Source organism: Dama dama, chromosome 23 (assembly GCF_033118175.1).
Source record: "Dama dama isolate Ldn47 chromosome 23, ASM3311817v1, whole genome shotgun sequence".
Lineage (NCBI taxonomy): Eukaryota > Metazoa > Chordata > Mammalia > Artiodactyla > Cervidae > Dama > Dama dama.
In genome coordinates this window covers 69,320,206-69,336,577 of record NC_083703.1, presented here as the reverse complement: position 1 = coordinate 69,336,577, position 16,372 = coordinate 69,320,206, and positions in this window count along the sequence as shown.

Sequence of the window (16,372 nt, the reverse complement as noted above, 5' to 3'; positions counted from 1 at the left end):
AAACTCTGCTCCAATCTTGCAAGCTGCTGCCTCTGAGTAAGTGGTCAGGGCATATAGCTGGAGGTTCCGGCTGCCCCGTCTTCTTCCAGTTGAGGATGGGACCCTGGCTGACAAAAGTGGACATGAAGTCACAGAGGGTGTGGGATCTGGGTCTAAGACTCAGTTATTCTCCAAATTCCTTTGAGACTTTCAGGCTTGGGACTAGGGGTATGTTCTACTTTCCACTGCTTACATTGTTAGATCCTAACATTCATCCTGATGGCAGAATTGTCCTTGGTAATTTTTAATCAAACCAATCAGGGTCACTCTATGACCTCCATTAGAGGTCCATCCTCCATTTTTTTCTTTCTCCTTTCCTTTCCTTTCTCTCTTCTTTCTTGCTTCCCAGTAATCTTGGATCATTTACCATATGCCAGGTATTCTTCTATGTAAACAATGGAAATGCAGTGGTGAGTAGGGTAGCTTAAAAAATGTATATGTATTTTTGAAATGAGAAAGCCCATTTCTAAATATTTCATGGCTCAAATGAGAAACCATAAAATATATAATAGAACTAAGATTTGTCAGTGAATAGTAATAAACATTCTATATATCAAAACTTACAGAATGTATCTAAAGCAATCCTAGCCTTGAATGCTTGGCATGAACTTAAGAAGAGAGGAAAAGGAGAGTAGATCAAACCCCAAAAGAGGTTTAGTAGCAGAGGAAGGGGATAATCAAATGTGGACAAACGTTAATAATATTGGAAATATTAGGGGGATCAGCTGCCAAAAGCTGACTCTCTGAAAATGCAAGAAATGAAAAAAAAGAGCCTGACTATCTAGACAGCAGATAGACAGTAACAAGAGAATATGTGAATATTTTATTTGACTTTTTGGCTGTGCTGGGTCTTCACTGCAGCCTGTGGGCCTCTCTTGTTTCAGAGCGAGGCTCTGGAGCACATGGGCTCAGTAGTTGCGGGCTTTGCTGCCCCTCGGCTTGTGGGATCTTAGCTTCTGGACCAGGGATTGACCTACATCCCCTGTATTGGAAGGCAGATCCTTAACCACTGGACCACCAGGGAAGTCCCCTGTGAATCATTTCATACTGAGATACTGGAAATTATTTTGAATGACTTTGGTAAAATTAGTTTACCAAACCTGACTTCAGAAAAGAAAAGCCCCATGAGACCTATCTTTAGGATCTTCTTATTGCAGATAAAATTGTTAATTTCTATTTTAGGAATAAGGAAATTGAGGCTCAGAGCGGTCAAGACAGTTGCCCGAGTGTACAGGTTGGGAGCAGTGGCGGCTGACGGCGGAATGCCTTGGGATCTTTCCCTCTGGTAGATCCAGGGCAGCCTCTGCTGGGAAACTCCCTCAGGGATGCCTGCAATGGGGCTGGTCAATTCCCAGACACTTTAAGTGCACCTCTAGGAGAGGCATTTGGCACCTGAATTCTTGCTGCATGTTCTTTCATCATCTCCAATTAGTGAACACACAGCCGCCCTGCCTGCCTCCGGATCCTCCTCTGCAGCCCGCGTGAAAGAAGCAGGGCTGATCCGCCCGAGCCTCAGCCTGGGGCCCTTTGACTCAGCAGCCTCCCTGGCCCACGAATGCCCTGCAGCCAGGTCGCCTCTTGTAGGAAGCAGGTGGCAGCCTGCCTCGGAGTGTAGGTGGGTGACAAGAGTCCCATGGTCCGAGATCCATGGAAGCTCGCGTCGGGTGAATGGGACGGGAGCCCTGGCATGGAAATTGTGGTGTTGGGAGGTGAAGACCGGTTGGTTGGCCTTCACCTTGATAACCTTTGTGGGGTGGTGTCTATTATCTCTGTTTGGTCTCCTTTCACCTCTTGTATTGAGACTCACCTGTCTCTTCCCTCCTTGGGGTTGTGGTGGAGTTCCCAGGGACAGAATCCAACCATCCCTGGCCACATGCCCTAAGCCAACCTGAGCTCCTCGCTCAGTCTTGATGTACAAAGTTTTTCTCTTTCCTCTGGGTCTACTAAGTAGGAATAACATATGCCTGGAGTTTTGGGGGTCCTAGTGATTTGTTTGCAGGGCCGTATGTTTCTATAAAATTTGCAAAAGTAAGATACTTTAATTGAGATAAGTCAAGGTTTTTGTCTCTTCTCTCTGACTTCTGTACTACCCCTCCATCTCTTACTGTCAGAGTGGCCCCAGGGGATCTGGCTAAGAATGAGCTGGGCATACACTTAGTTTGGGTTTATAGTTATGTGACTTGCAGTTTCTTCAATGTATAGTTAAGTAATAGCCAGTTATTCAGGTATAGAAATCTCCTTCAGGGAAACTTGTGTGACCGACTGTGCCAACTCACAGGTGACATGTGACGTGTTGCGACATGAAGGTTTGGGATCAGAGGCTGTGTCATGACACGAACGTGTCCTGTGACGTCCAATGCATGGAGGAGAAATCAAGTTTGAAATACACAGAGCCAGAAGCTAATCCATGGAACATTCTCGCAAGTTGCCCAACCCAAATGTGAAAAAACTTGATATTTTGCCAAGTTTTGGCGCAACCCTGAAAACAGAGAGGACATTAATGGTTATGAAGCAGAGAGACATTTTCTAAATTATCAATAATAAATTTTTTTTATCAACCACTGATGTTAAGAAATTGCTGTGATATGATTGACATGTGCAAAGACAGAACAAAGCCAAAATACCTAAGGAAAAAGCATTATACATTTATAATATATAAATATTATATTATATAAATTATATATATAAATATACAAAATATATAAAACATTATATATTTACATCAGGAGGTTAATTAAAGCAAAAAGGGGTTGCTTTTCTGGAGGTGGCAATGTTGGTGATTTTTGTCAGCTTTTAAAAAATTGTAATTAGCTGTGATTTCTTTTCTAAATGAATTTTTGTACGTAAATATGAATTAATTTAAAATCTTCATTGAGATATAATTTACACACAATGAAATGCACACACCTAAAGGCAGAGTTTGTCAGTTTTGACAAATGTAGCTACCCCTTCCCCAGTCGAGCTACAGAACATTTCTGACACCCCTTAACTTGTAAAGTTTTTTTTTTTTTTTAAATCAGGGGATAATTGCTTTACAACGTTGTGCTGGTTTTTGCTGTGCAACAATGTGGATCAGCCATAGATACACACACGTCCCCTCTCTTGACCCTCCCTCCGCCCCTCTAGGTTGTCACAGAGCACTGGGCTGAGCTCCCTGCGCGGTCAGCAGCTCCCCACTGGCTCTGGTTTAAACATGGTGATGTATGTGTCAGCGCTACTCTCCCAATTCGTACCCCCTTCTTCCTCCCCGCTGTGTCCACAGGTCTGCTTTCTGTGTCTGCCTCTCTATTCCTGCCCTGCAAATGGATTCATCAGTAGCAATTTTTTAGATTCCACACACACATACACATTCACACAATATTTGTTTTTCTCTTTCTGACTTATTTCACTTTGTATAACAGGCTCTAGGTTCATCCACCTCACTACAACTGACTCAAATTCATTTCTTTTTTCTGCTTGCTCCTGATGTCAACCTCCTTGTATGTTCCTGCCCAGGCAGTGATTAATCTTTTTTTTTTGTGTGTGTACTGTCTTTATTTTATTTTTTTAATTAACTTATTTTAATCGGAGGCTAATTACTTTACAATATTGTAGTGGTTTTTGCCATACACTGACATGAATCAGCCATGGGTGTACATGTGTTCCCCATCCTGGCCCTCCCCCCCACCTCCCTCCCCATCCCATCCCTCTGGGTCATCCCAGTGCACCAGCCCCGAGTACCCTGTCTCATGCATCGAACCTGAACTGGCCATCTATTTCACATGTGTTAATATACATGTTTCAATGCTACTCTCTCTAATCATCCCACCCTCGCTTTCTTCCACAGAGTCCAAAAGTCTGTTGTTTACATCTGTGTCTCTTCTGCTGTCTCACATATAGGATCATCATTACCATCTTTCTAAATTCCATATATATGTATTAATATACTGTATTGGTGTTTTCCTTTCTGACTTACTTCTCTCTGTATAATAGGCTCCAGTTTCATCCACATCTTTTTTTAATCACTTGAGATTTTGATTGATCTAGAATGTTCTACAAATGGAGTCATGCTGTAAGTACCCTTAGCTATCTGCCCCCTTATTGGGGGGAAGTGGCTCAGCATTGCCTGTCATTTTGTGTTATCCCTATTTTGCATTTTTTTCCTTAAATAAGATCTTGCAATTTGAATACACCAGATCCAGCCCTGCGGCTGCCCCCACATTCTGGATATGGGAGATGGCCCCTCCCAGACAATAAAAATCCCATGTACATGCCCAAATCCATGCCTCGAACACTCTGCTCCTTCTTCCTGGAATTGTCCTTCCCTCCTGGTGCACTTGGCGGCTTCTGGCTGATCTGTCATTGTCCAGGTCAAATGCCTCCTCCCTTTTGGAGTCTTTCAGAACTTTCTCTGCCATAGGTGGTGTCTGGCTTACATTTCTCATGAACGCGTGTTGTATTGTCTTATATTGGAATTGACTTATTTTTGTCCATCTCTCCCTCTAGAGTCTGAGGGTTTAGATAGAGTTTCTTGATGTGGGAGTTGTATTGACCAACACATGACATCCACTCCTCTCTGGCCTGGGTTCACCCTAAATCAGTAAGTTGCTTTAATCAGAGCAACAAATGTGGAATGAAAATTAAAAAAAAGCAAAAAACAAAAGTGAAGCTCATCTTCAACTCTTCAAAACAAACAATTCCCTCCTTCATGTAGCCACTTCTTTCTGATTTCTCACCAAGTTTATCAGGAACGGGGCACTCACTGTCCACCCAATGGGACTGGAGAGAACCCATCATGTGCGGAACCTCAAAGGAGGCTCTGAGCTACAGCCCTGCTCTGGAATGTTGTCCCCGCAAAGAGATATGTTCAAGCCCCAATCCCCAGAACCTGTGACCATGAGCTGATTTGGAAATAGGGTCTTTTCAGATGTAATTTGGAGAAGGAAATGGCAACACACTCCAGTATTCTTGCCTGGAGAATCCCATGGACAGAGGAGCTTGGCATGCCCCAGTCCATGGGATTGCAAAGAGTCGGACACGACTGAACGACTAGCAACGGATGTAATTGGGGCTTCTCTGGTGGTTCAGTGGTAAAGAATCTGTCTGTAGTAGGAGACGCAGGAGACAGGAGATGCAGGTTAGATCCTTGGGTCAGCAAGATCTGCTGGAGGAGGAAATGGCTACCCACTCCAGTATTCTTGCCTGGAGAATCCCATGGACAGAGGAGCCTGGCGTGCCCCAGTCCATGGAGTCGCAAAGAGTCCGACACAATTTAGTGCCTGAGCATGCAAAGGATTACATATAAGAAGTGACTTAAGCCAGTTGAGATGTGATAGGAAAACTCTATGGAACTGTAGTCTTAGGTTTGTAATGAAGAATCAAAACTCCAAAGGGCTTTGCGAGCATTTCAAACTGTCCAGACAACAGGTGGCAAGGACACTATTCTTTTAGAAATAAATTTTGGGGGAAATAATTTAAATACTGAAATTGTTCAAGCACCCTGAATTAAATAAGAACAGCTTTCACCTATCAAATTGACTAACATTAAAAAAAATATAAGACCGAGTTCTTATAGGATATGGAGAAAAAAGTGAAATTCTATACTCATGGTAGGATTCTAAACCTCCTGAATTTGTCAACAGGTAGGAAACATTTTAAAATATACATGTTCTTTGACTAATTAATTCTGAGTCTCAGAATTTATGCTAAGGAAATATCAGATGTAAATAATATAAAGACATATTCAAGGTTATTCATTACAGCATTGTATGAATAGTGGGAGATTAGAAATAACATATCTTGAAAGCGGATTGGCTAATATATCAATATTAAATAGAAACACAAAAATGGAAAAATGCAGCCCTCAGAATTGAGATTATAGAGAGACTCCTAATAACTTGAGGAAATGCTCATGATAAAATATTAAGCCAAAAAGTACAATAAAATCCATTATTCAGTATGATTCAATTTACTTAAAACTATGCATAGAAAAAAGATTGGAAGTGAAGCATCAGTAATTATTTCTGAGTGCTGAGATTAAAGCTCTTTGTTTTGGTCCATATCTATTTTTGAGAAAACTCTTAAAAAACCCAACCAGTAGTTTCTTAGTAATCATGAGGAGTGAATAGAACTTTTGATATATCACCTTACACCTGTTAAGAATGGCTGTTATCGAAAAGATTAGCAATAACAAGTGTTAGTGTAGATGTGGAGAAAAGAGAACCCTCCTATACTGTTGGTGGGGATGTAAATTGATACAGTAACTATGGATATGAGGATGGAGGTTCTTCAAAAAACTAAAAAAGCTTTGAACTACCATATCATCCAGAAATCCTACCTCTGGGTATTTATCTGAAGAAATGAAAAACAGTAACTTGTAAAGATATCTGCACCCCCCATGTTACTGACAATAGCCAAACATGGAAACAACCTATGTGTCCATCAATAAACAGCTGAATGGGTAAAAAAGTTATGGTATATGTATACAATGGAATACTATTTAGCCATGAAAAAAGAACAAAATCCTGTCATTTGCAACAACATGGATGAATCTTTAGGGCATTATGCTGAGTGAAGTAAGCCATATAGAGAAAGACAAATACCATGTGTAGCACTTATGTGATGCTCACTTATGTGTAGCATCACATAAATAAATAAATAAATAAACAACAAGCTATTAGATACAAAGAATGTGTTGATGGTTGCCAGAGGCAGGGGGTGGGAGTAGGGTGGAAGAAATCGGTGAATTATTTTTGCTTTTAGTATGAATAAACTGAATAATTAAAATTAAAAAATAGTTCTGACGTATTTTATTTTTTTTATTTTTATTTTGTTACTAAGGTTATAGTTTAATCTCTCTTTAAATGAAAGTGCATGTGCTCAGGATTCCAAAAAGGACACAATTTAAAAAATGCATATTTGTCTATCTATCTATCTATCTAATATTTGCATATGGATTTTGTGGTTAGGAAACTGAATCCTAGTTTAATCAGTATAGCTGTCATTCAGCCCAACAGGAAAGACCAAAGTCTCATGTGAAATGCAGCAAACATGCTTGTGGGTCTCTTTGGTCCCTGACCGAGCAGTGCAGATCCTGCAAGGATGGAGTAGCCCTTCTGTCCTCCTTGCAATGGAGTTGGTGATGCCCAGGCTCAGGGTGTCGCCTGGCTCCTGCAGTCCTGCCTTCATAGCATGTCTGGATCTGAGTCTTCTCTTTGCTAATCATTCAAAGGAAACTTTGCTTCCACGTGGCTACCGTAGGAGAGGTAAGACCAGCAGGTGGAACCAGAAGAAAGGCAAGAACTGGTCTTTCTTCCTTCCCTGGAGCCTGGCCTGAGCCCCCCAGGGGCCCTATAGTTCCTCTGCAGGTTTAGGGGATGACCTTTCCCTAGGAGAACCTGGGTTATGCTTGGAGAGACCATCCTTTCTGATTCTTAATGGGAAGGCCTCATTTCTGATGTAGTGGGGAGGCATGATCATTTGGTTTCCCTTTGAGTTGTGGACATGTTGACCATTTTCCCCTAAAGAACAATCAGGACTGGTGAATGGATATACTTCAGCAATTAATGGGGTAGGATGTCAACAGAAAGAAGGGAAAAATAAACTTGTGTGTTGGATGCCACTGTCTGTCTTCCTCAGTGCCAGCAGCACTGAGTCTGCAGAGCAAAGTAACGTAGGCTTTCAAAGAAATCAGCTGGACAACTTCCAGCTTAGAATGGCTTCTCACTAGCTATAGTTGCCCCAGACCTGGCTTCTCTTGCTTTCCAATTAACCTCTCTAATATCAATAACCTCAGATATGCAGATGACACCACTCTTATGGCAGAAAGCAAAGAAATACTAAAGAGCCTCTTGATGAAAGTGAAAGAGGAGAGTGAAAAAGTTGGCTTAAAACTTAACATTCAGAAAACTAAGATCATGGCATCCGGTCCCATCACTTCATGGCCAATAGATGGGGAAACAATGGAAACAGTGACAGACTTTATTTTTGGGGGCTCCAAATCACTGCAGATGGTGACTGAAGCCATGAAATTAAAAAATGCTTGTTCTTTGAAAGAAAACCTATGACCAACCTAGACAGCATATTAAAAAGCAGAGACATCACTTTGCTGACAAACATCCTTCTAGTCAAAGGTATGGTTTTTCCAGTAGTCATGTATGGATGTGAGAGTTGGACTATAAACAAAGCTGAGCACCGAATTGATGTTTTGAACTGCGGTGTTGAAGAAGACTCTTGAGAATCCCTTGGACTGCAAGGAGATCCAACCAGTCCATCCTAAAGGAAATCAGTCCTGAATATTCATTGGAAGGACTGATGCTGAAGCTGAAACTCCAATACTTTGGCCACCTGATGCGAAGAGCTGACACATTGGAAAAGACCCTGATGCTGGGAAAGATTGAAGGTGGGAGGAGAAGGGGATGGCAGAGGATGAGATGATTGGATGGCATCACTGACTTGATGGAGTCAGCTCTGGGAGTTGGTGATGGACAGGGAAGCCTGGTGTTTGCAGTCCATGGGGTTGCAAAGAGTCGGACATGACTGAGTGACTGAACTGAACTGAACTGAAGGAAGACATAGAAATAGCAGAGACCCACCATCATAAAAGTGGGGACACTCTTTCCCTATCCCCCTCTTTTCACTAACTCAGAAATGCAGCACCAGTAGCAATTTAAAAATTTCATGTAAAAGGATGAAATTCGGTCATTTGTAGAGATGTCGATTGACCTAGAGTTTGTCATATAGAGTGAAATAAGTCAGAAAGAGAAAAACAAATATTGTATATTAACACATATATATGGATCTAGAAAAATGGTGCAGATGAACCTATTTTCAGGGCAGGAACAGAGACCCAGAGATAGAGAAAGGACATGTGGACACAGAGGGGAAGGGGAGGGTGGGATGAACTGAGAGATTAGGATTGACATATATACATTATCGTGTATAAAATAGATAACTAGTGGGCACCCTCCTGTATAGCACAGGGAGCTCAGCTTGGTATTCTGTGGTGACCTAGAGGAGTGGGATGGTTGTTGAGGGGAGGGAGGTCCAAGAGGGAGGGGGTATACATATATATGTAACTGATTTACTTCCTTGTACAGAGGAAACTAACACAACATTGCAAAGCAATTGTATACCAGTTTAAAAAAGTGGGAAAAAAACCTCATTAAAAATTGCTTGTATCAGTTCAGTTCAGTTCAGTTGCTTAGTCGTGTCCGACTCTTTGTGACCCCATGGACTGCAGCACACCAGGCTTCCCAGTCCATCACCAACTCCTGGAGATTGCTCAAACTCATGTCCATCGAGTTGATGATGCCATCCAACCATCTCATCCTCTGTCATCCCCTTCTCCTCCTGCCTTCAATCTTTCCCAGCATTGGGGTCTTTTCCAATGAGTCAGTTCTTCGAATCAGGTGGCCAAAGTATTGGAGCTTCAGCTTCAACATCAGTCCTTCCAACGAATATTCAGGACTGATATCCTTTAGGATGGACTGGTTGGATCTCCTTGCAGTCCAAGAGACTCTCAAGAGTCTTCTTCAACACCACAGTTCAAAAGCATCAATTCTTCAGTGCTCAGTTTTCTTCATAGTCTAACTCTCACATTCATACATGACTACTGGAAAAACCATAGCCTTGACTAGATGGATCTTTGTTGGCAAAGTAATGTCTCTGCTTTTTAATATGCTGTCTACGCTGGTCATTAGTTTTCTTCCAAGGAGCAAGCGTCTTTTAATTTCATGGCTGCAGTCACCATATGCAGTGATTTTGGAGCCAAGAAAATAAAGTCTGTCACTATTTCCATTGTTTCCCCATCTATTTGCCATGGTACTCAAGTATGTGAGTATTGCTTTTGAAGGCAGTTGAGACTTGCCATCCTCTGTATATTTTTTGGAGATTATGTTTTTTAATGAAATGACAGGGTAAAAGTTGACATGCTGATAAGACACTCATCTTGGAAGGAATAGACAACACGTGGAAACTTATGTAGATGAGATGAGAAGCAGAGAGAGGCAGAACATCAGGGCCTGCTGGAGACCATAGATTTTCATGTGCTCTGTCCTCCACTGGTGTTGAAAGTCAGGGAATAAGGAAGGGGAAGTTTGAGATCACTCTACCTCAGTAGAGCAGAAAAGACTGAAAAAAATGAATAACTAATTAAAAAAAAACCCTCCTTCAAACACACAATGAAATAAATATAAAACTCTCTATTGATGTAGGGCTAAAGAAATTTAAAAAACTTCCTTCAAAGAAAATTCCAAGTTTACATAGCTTTGCTGGTGAATTCTTCCAATACTAAGGGAAGATATAACACTGATCTTAACATAAATTCTTTTAGAAAACAGAGGAGGAGGAATGCTTTTAAATTTCTTTTATGATAGTGATTTATAAAATCATAATACTAAAATCTGACAGACATTCTAAAGAGAGAGAGAAAGAAATAGAATTACTGACTAAAATCCATATTGCATAGGTCCAAAAATTCTTAACAAAATATTAACAAAATCAATTCTAGCAATATATAAAACACAACACATCATGACCAAGTAGGATTTATTCCAGAAATGCAAACCTGGTTTAACATTTGAAATTCCAATAGTGTAATTCACCCCATTTACCAAATTGAGAAGAAAAATAAACCACGAAGGAAAGACATTTGACAAAGATGAACATCTAACCATGATAAAAATTCAGCAGTCTAGTAAGAAAAGGTAAATCTCTCAATCTGATAAAAGCTATTTATTAAAAACTATAGCAAAAATCATATTTACTGGTTAAATATTGAGCACTTTCTTACTAAGACTGAAAATAAAGGAAAGATATTCTCTCTTACCATTTCTACTGCATGCAGACATGAAAAGAAAAGGTAAAATTCCATCTATTCTCAGGTATCATGACTATGTGGAAAATTCTAGGAAATTTAGCAAACAACTGCTAGAACTAATGAGTGAGTTTAGCAAGTTCAGAGAATTCAAGGTTAGCATACAAAAGTCAATTTTATTATTGACATACCAGCAACAAGTATTTGGTGAAATTTAAAAATCTCTTTGCAGAGCATCAAAAACAAACAAATAATTACTGAGGATTAACTTGAACAAAATGTGTGCAAGACTTCTAAGTACTCTGAAAGCTCTAAACAGTGCCAAGAGCAATTTAAAAAGAACAAAATTAGTGGATGTTTAGGGATAGGAAGAGTGGCTCAGATGGTAAAGTGTCTGCCTACAATGCGGGAGACCTGGGTTTGATCCCTGGGTCGGGAAGATCCCCTGGAGAAGGAAATGACAACCCACTCCAGTACTCTTGCTTGGAAAATCCCATGGATGGAGGAGCCTGGTAGGCTACAGTCCACAGGGTCGCAAAGAGTTGGACATGACTGAGCGACTTCACTATGGACAGGAAGATTGAATGTTGTTAAGATGTTAATTCTTCCAAAACTAACCAACAGATTCAACATAATCACAATAGAAATTCCAGAAGGTCTTCTGCAGAAGTGAATATTTATATAGAAATGCAAAACACCTAGAATATAAAAAGGAATCTTGATAAAGAAAAGCAAAGCTGGAAAACTTAGACTATCTGACTTCAAGATTTGGTTTTTAAAATTATGGTAACCAAGAGTGTGGTATTAGCAAAAGATGGACAAAATGATAGGTAGAACAGAACACAAAGCCTAGAAACAGATTCAATTGGTCAATTACTATTTGCAGAAGCACCAAAGCATTTCAGGGCAAAAAGGAAAGTCAACTAATGATGCTAGAATAGCTTCATATTTGCATGGGGAAAAAAAGGACTACATTTCTTCATTCCATATACAAAACCAGAAAACTTTCAGTAGAAAACATAGATGCTTATCTTCATGGCTTAGAGATAGGCAAAGTTTATTAGAACTCATAAAAGAAACCTTGGTAAGTTAGATTTCATCAGTTTGAAAATTTCTGCTTAAAACAGACACTGTTAAGAAAGCAAGTAAGCAATTCACAAGCTGAACTAGTAAACTATATTAAAAGAAAAGGAATGAACTGGCATCCAGGATTTACATAGAATTCCTATAATTCAACAGTAAAAGAATAAAATTTAATAAAATGGACAAAGTAATTGGGTAGGTACTTCACAAAAGAAGAACACACATGACAATGAAAATAGGCAAAGTGCTCAATACCATTACATTAGGGAAATTCAAATTAAAACACCAATACAGTATATTAACGCATATACATGGAATTTAGAAAGACAGTAATGATGATCCTATATGTGAGACAGCAAAAGAGACACAGATGTAAAGAACAGACTTTTGGACTCTGTGGGAGGAGGCGAGGGTGGGATGATTTGAGAAAGTAGCATTGAAACATGTATATTAACACATGTGAAATAAATCGCCAGTCCAGGTTCGATGCATGAGACAGGGTGCTCGGGGCTGGTGCACTGGGATGACCCTGAGGGATGGGATGGGGAGGGAGGTGGGAGGGAGGGCCAGGATGGGGAACACATGTACACCCATGGCTGATTCATGTGAATGTATGTCAAAAACCATCACAATATTGTAAAGTAATTAGCCTCCAATTAAAATAAATGAGAGAAAAACAAAACAAAACAAACCAAACCCAGTATGATACCCCTTTGGGGCTTCCCATGTGGCGCTAGTGGTAAAGAACCTGCCTGCCAATGTAGGAGATGCGGGTTCGATCCCTGGGTCAGGAAGATCCCCTGGAGAGGGCATGGCAACCCACTCCAGTATTCTTGTCTGGAGAATTCCATGGACAGAGGAGCCTGGTGGGTACAGGCCAGAAGGTAGCACAGAGTCCAACAAGACTGAAACAATTTAGCATGCATGCACACATGATATCCTTACACATCTTTCAGAAGGTCTTAATTTAAAAGTCTGACAATCCCAAATGTGTCAAGAATGTGGAGTAAATGGAATGCTCATACATGTTGGTTGGAGTTTGGGAAAATCTGAAATTTATGAAAAATTTTCGTAAATCTAAATCCATATGTATCTTGTGACCCAGTAATTCTGCTCCTAGGTAATTATCCAAGAAAACAGACTATGTGTCCACAAAAAGGTTTGTATGAGAATGTTGCTAGCAGCATCATTAAAAATAATAAGAAACTGGAAACAGCCCAGTTTCCATCATAGGAGAATGCATAAACAGACTATTAAATACTCAGTTAATGGAATACTAATCAGCAATAAAAAGGGATAAATTATCATGCATACATCAAGGTGGACAAGTCTCAAAATATTTTTTCTTATGAAGGAAGCCATAGACACAGGTAAACACTGTGTGATTTCATTTGTGTGTAGTTCTAAGAAGACAAAACTAATTCATGGCGAAAAAAATCTTAATAATGATTGTGCAGAGAGATGGACATTGACAGGGAAGGAGCATGAGAGAATTTTCTGGGATGATGCAATGTTAATATCTTGATAGAGGGTTTGAGTACATAGATGTCTATATTTGTCAAAACCCAGTAAATGTATAGTTAAGATTTGTGCCTTTCATTGTATGTAAATTTTACTCCATAAAAAATCCTGTAAACAAATATTGGACTCTAGTTAATGATATGCATTTTGAAATACCTCGTAGGATATGTACTGATGTAATTTGAAGGACATCAGAACAATCAAGATGGATTGATGGATGGATAGATGGACATGGATGTGATAAGGCAAGAAAGTGTTAATGACAGAGTCTATACAAGTGCTCGCTATAAAGTTCTTTCAACTTTGTGTATTTGAAATGCTTTTTTTCATAAAATTTAAAATCCAAATCTGCAAACTTTAACTGAGAAATATGAAATATAAGAATGCATGGAAGACAAGTATGCACCTAGTTGGAAAGATTATTTTGCAAAGATGTTAGTCTTCTAGTTAATTCATACATTTAACATCTTTCGGAATTTTGATTTTCAAAGTGATTCTGGATTACATTAGGCAAAACAAACACCTCTCCCTGGCAAAGAAAACTGAAGTAGTAATGTCATTAATTATTGATGTATTATATATATAATAGTTGAAACAATATGGCACTAAAACATAATTCCATGAACTAAAAGTGATAGTTTTGAATTACATAATAGGATACCTATGAACTTAATAGAAGATAAAAGAAATGTTAATGATTTGGAAAAGGATGGATTTTTGATAAATGTTGGAATGAAATAAAATTAGAACTTCAGCTCACATAATCTCTTAAATTAGATTATATATAGATTAAAGAGTTAATTTTTAAAAATGCAGGCAATTCTTGCTTTGGACTTTAGAGTCAATTTGCCAGCTTCTGTAACAAAGCCAACTGGAATTCTATAGGAATTGCTTTGAGTTTGTGGATCAAATGGGGGAATATTGCCCTCTTAACAATATTAAATCTTCCAAATCGTGAACATGGGATGTTTTTACAATTCATAGGTCTCCTTTCATTTTTTCAACAACATTTTATTGTTTTCAGAGTATCAGTTTGCATGTCTTTTATTAAATTTATTCTTAAGTGTCTTTTTTTGACGCTATTGCAAATTGAATTTTCTTAAGTTTATTTTTGCAAGTGTATAGAAATACAATTGATTTTGTATATTGATCTTGTATTCTGCAAGCTCACTGATTTAATCTATTAGTTCCAGTAGTTTTTAAAGTGGATTCCTTAGAATCATGTCATCAAAGAAGAGAGTTGCTTTACTTTTACCTTTCTTTTTTTAAAAAAAATTAGTTTATTTTAATTTGAGGCTAATTACTTTACAATATTGTAGTGGTTTTTGCCATACATTCACATGAATCAGCCATGGGTGTACATGTGTTCCCCATCCTGAGCCCGCCTCCCACCCCCCCTCCCCATCCCACCCTCAGGGTCATCCCAGTGCACCAGCCCTGAGCACCCTGTCTCATGCATTGAACCTGGACTGGCGATCCATTTCACATATGATAATAAACATGTTTCAATGCTATGCTCTCAAGTCATCCCACCATCCCTTCTCCCACAGAGTCCAAAGGTCTGTTCTTTACATCTGTGTCTCTTCTGCTGTCTCTCATATAGAGTCATCGTTACCATCTTCCTAAATTCCATGTATATGTGTTAATATACTGTGTTGGTGTTTTTCTTTCTGACTTACCTCACTCTGTATAATAGGCTCCAGTTTCATCCACCTCATTAGAACTGATTCAAATGCATTCTTTTAAATAGCTGAGTAATATTCCACTGTGTATATGTACCACAGCTTTCTTATCCATACTTTATTTATTTTTCTTTCCTAATTGCTCTGGCTGGAACTTCCAGTACAATGTTGAGCAGAGTGATGAGAGTGGGCACAGTTGTATTGTTCCTGATCTTAGTGGAGATGCATCCTTAAGTAGGCTGTTGGCTGTGGGCTTTTCATAGATGTCCCTTATCAGGTTGAGGAAGTTCCCTTCTATTCCAATTTTGTTGAGTGTTTTGTTTTTTTTTTTAATCAGGAAAAGCTGATGAATTTTGTCAAATTTTTTCTGTATCTGTTGAGATGATCATATGGGTTTTAAAAAATTTTATTGATATGGTGTATTCCACTACTTGATTTTCAAGTGCTATTAATGCACTTTTGTTGAATGTGTTCTGTGCTAATATATCCCTTTAGAAATGAAGTGAAATCGAGCCCACACTGTGGGTGAGAGGGTACAGGCCACCATGTGGCTGTTTTTGGAGGCGAACTGCGCTATCCTGGTCTATGCCCGCTCTTCCCCGGTTCTCTTTTCAAAGTTGATGAAATGCTTTGGACCACCATTCAAGTCCAAACTTACATCTCCAGCCAGGTAGACATGTTTCAGGTTAATTAGGGGCCTCTGTCAATTTAGCTCACAGGCTGTAATTATAAGCACCTAAGACCTGCAATTTCTGTTTTAATTAAAACAAACAATGTGGAGGGGCTGACATCACAGCAGGGTAACTGGTGTGCAGGGCACAGGTAATTACATCAGTGCTGAGACTCTTGCTGTGAAGAAGTCTGTTGGGATCCATGGTGGAGCGCTGGGCCTGGTCATTCTGCTGATGGTAATTACTTGCTGCCAACCACAGCTGAAACTAGACAGATAGTTGGTTGTAGTGATGAAGTAGAACATCCTTCTTTCAAGTTGGAACTGATCTGTGACCTTTGGGGCAGGTGTGTGTCTATTGACATATGTGATGTCCCTCTAAATATATTTACCTATAACATGATTTCAAGCATATAAGCAGTGGGATGAAAAATTCTTATTTTAACTGTTCATTTCAAAGATCTTGGAGGGAGAGTTACCCTTGCATAGGAACATAATAGTTCACTGGGAGTGAATAAGACATATCATAACTGGTCAACCTTAGATGTTATAGAAATTTAGAGATGGAGTATTTCAGGGAAA